Raw genomic sequence first — 3,737 nt, 5'->3', positions numbered from 1 at the left:
TCCAATCCGGCAGCCATGGTTCAAATGGCTATAACTTGAGCTACAAAACTCCAATTGGAGTGATTCAAAAAGGAGAATAAACTTAAGATAATAGGGAACATTTTCTATGAAGAAAGTTTTGCCAAATTCTAACAGTAAAATGACCAATGGAACAGTGCAATCTTAGACACCAAAACTGAAAATTATCAAATTTGCCTAAAAGACTTAGAATTTGAGTAAACAACCAAAACCAACAAATTTAGTGACCAAAATGTGATATGTGGGTGAAGTTGGAATTCCCATACCTATTAAGTCTTAGAAAGTCAACAATTTGACTTGAATAGTATAGTGAATAATAACCCCGAAACACAAAATTTAAAGAACATCGAGTTTAGCACATTAGAGCTAGGTAAAAGTGAATTTAAATTTATTTTTGGATTTATGCTAAGTTATGATACTGAAACACTGTGAAACTGTGTGTTTTAGTGGAAAAGAACATCAGGAAAGAACTCGAGGAATCGAGTCAAGGCCAAGAGGCGACTCGCTTAAGGTTTGTGCACAACGTATAATTTTTGTAAATTATCTTCTACATATTGTTTTGAATAATTTGAAATATTGAATTGTGACATTACTATGATGAAGTATTTATGATGCTTTTGATTTAAATTGTTGAAAGTTATTTATGCATATTTGAAATGGCAATGTTTAGTAAATTATTAAGATAAGTTTTGAAACCACAGTGTCATGACCATATATTTGAACACCTCACTAGCATGACTAGTGGGGGTAATCAGTTTTGAATTCTGATTCCTTCTCTGGCTAAAGTGTTGAGGTGTGTGCTAGTAGAAGAAGAAATTGAATGGATATCCATATATTTGAGCTAGCTAGCCTTGTGATGTGACTTCTCCTTAGCCTCTGGCTATTGAGATTATATTTGTTTCGAATGGCATGATATAACTGTGGGTTTTATGAAATGTGTTTTAATACTTCGAAATGAACTTGTTTGAATTAAAATCTTATAATTCATGTTTTGCATTTAATTCTCACGTTTAGTCCAATTTTTTAATAAATGTGATTTAAATTCTACATAAAGAATATTTTAGTATGTTGGGCACCACTGAGTCCTAGTACTCAGCGATAGCTGTTATTGCTTTCGCAGATATAGAGACTAGAGGAGCAGCAGATTGAGCTGCTGAGGACAGAGGATCTACCTGCATGAAGTTATCGGGTATAATTTATACTCTGACTGTAAATATTCATTTTGATGTATGTATTGCACAAAAATGTATGGACATGTAAAAATGGGTCTTGAGCAGCTTGTATAAAATTTGTATAAAGTTCTAATAAATTTTAGTTTGGATTTTCCTTATGTAAATATTTAGTATGATGTATATATAAATTGTTTATCTTTAATGAAAGATGAATGAATGAAATTGATTAATAGTATTTTTGTTGATTACTGATTTTTGGAAATGGTGGATTTGAATTTTGGAAGTTGATAAATGTGTTGAAATTGGTTGGAATTGATTGTGAATTTGAAGAAGTTATTGGGAAAAATTATTGGAAGTGTTTTTTTTTAGGTATTTGAAGAATTATTTTCTCAAAATACAGACGGCACTCTGCCGAAATTTTTATAAAATTTATGGAAAAATAAAATGGGCCAAAAATTTTAACTAGTTTCCAACTTTAATTAAATGTTTTAATACCTATTAGAAAATGCTCACCACTTATCAAAACTAAGAAAATTGTTTTAAAATCCCTTGTAGGGTACTTAATGAGTTATCGATAGGTGAAGTTCGGTAGTTCATTAGGTATTCTACGGGATCATGTTATGCCTTACAGAGGGGTAAGGTGTGACATGTTTTAGTGGTATCAGAGCAAATTTTTGAAGTATGTTTTAACTTATGAATTTGTGCCTTTTCTTTGTTAAGTACAACTGCTCAATGTCTTTATTTGTTACATACAGTGCATTACATCATAAATATGAACTAACGGAGGGAAATCTCCTTGTGTTATTTGTTCAGGAGATACCCTAACTTTAGACTGAAATGGAAGAAGGGGATCGCTTAGTCGAGCAATCTGTTGAAGCTGAGGCACAAGGGGAAGCCCCAGCTTTACAAAATGTCAGTAGATCTGTAGCACCAGCCCCGCAAATGCCGCAGTTTCCTGCACAGTTTGCACAGCAGATGGCGGCAATGTTTCAACAAATGGCTGGGGGTATGCCTGCTCAAGCTCCACCCCAGACACCTGTGGCACAACCACTGCCTCCAGCCAGACAGTATGATAAGTTATTGAAGTATGGGGCTACAGAATTTAAGGGTACAGTGGACCTTTTAGAGGCAGAGCAATGGCTTGAAAGAATGAACAGAGTGTTCAAGAAGCTGCACTGCCAAGATGAACTGAAGTTTGAATACTCTGTGTCACTACTGCAAAGGGATGCGTATGATTAGTGGAAGACCATCCCCCACAACTTAGCTAAACCACCAGTACTGACCTGGGATGACTTCATCAGAGAATTCAGACAGAAATACATCCCAGATGCATATGTTGATCAAAAATTGCAAGAACTTTTGAGTTTGAAACAAGGGAACCGATCAGTGGCAGAGTATGAGAGGGAGTTCTCCCGTTTAAGCCACTATGCTGGGAGTCTCCTTTCCACCAGTAAGGCAAGGTGCAAGAGATTTGAGACTGGTTTGAAGCCCAGTTTGAGAATGCAAGTAGTAGGATTCCGACACAGCAATTTTTCAGAACTCATGTCTCAAGCACTCAAGTTAGAAAGGATTGAATCAAAAGCGACCCCAACAAAAGAAAAATCAGAAAAAGTTGAAAAATCAGAGAAAGATAATGGGGAAAAGTCAGTAGTGCCAAGTTATGGTGGTACTTCTGGGAAGAGAAAGAAATTTGGTGGACCTAGCAGAGGTCGAGGGGGAAGATTTGGAAGGGGCCGATTCTCTGGACAGAGACCCCCTAGGTCTGGTCAGCAGTCGAGCAGGGGTTCATATCGTGCCCGCCCCTGTAAGACTTGTGGCAAGATTCATGGGGGGGAATGCTATTGGGCCACTGGAGCCTGCTTTAACTGTGGAGGCAAGGGCCATTTTGTTACACTCTACTCCTCGTAAGATGTAACATGCTCCCGTAGTACACCTAATGAATTACCGTACTTCGCCTACCGATAACCCATTAAATATACTACAAGGGATTTTAAAACAATTTTCTTACTATTGATAAGTGGTGAGCATTTTCTAATAGGTATTAAAATCATTTATTCGAAGTTGAAACTACTTAAAATTTTTTGCCCATTTTATTTTTTGGCAAATTTTATAAAAATTTCGGCTGAGTGCCGTCTGTATTTTGAGAACACAGTTCTTCAAATTCCTGTAAAAAGCACTTCCAATAATTTTTCTCAACAACTTCTTCAAAAGTCACAATCATCTTAATCAATTTCAACACAGTTATCAACTTCCAAAATTCAAATTCACCATTTCCAATATCCAACAATTATCAAAATACCATTAATGAATCTCATTCAATTTAAAATAAAATACTACCAATCATATTTCATTAATGACAAAATAATTTATATATACATCATACTAGAAATTTACATTAAGAAAATCCAAACTGAAATTTATTACACTTTATACAAACTTTGTACAAGCTGCTTAAGATCGCTTTTACATGTCCATACAATTACGTGCAATACATACATCAAAATGAATATTTACAGTCAGGTTATAAATTATACCCGATAACTTCAA

This window comes from Hevea brasiliensis, chromosome 10 (genome assembly GCF_030052815.1).
Source record: "Hevea brasiliensis isolate MT/VB/25A 57/8 chromosome 10, ASM3005281v1, whole genome shotgun sequence".
Lineage (NCBI taxonomy): Eukaryota > Viridiplantae > Streptophyta > Magnoliopsida > Malpighiales > Euphorbiaceae > Hevea > Hevea brasiliensis.
The sequence above is the reverse complement of the archived record's forward strand: the minus strand, read 5'-3'. Positions refer to the sequence as shown.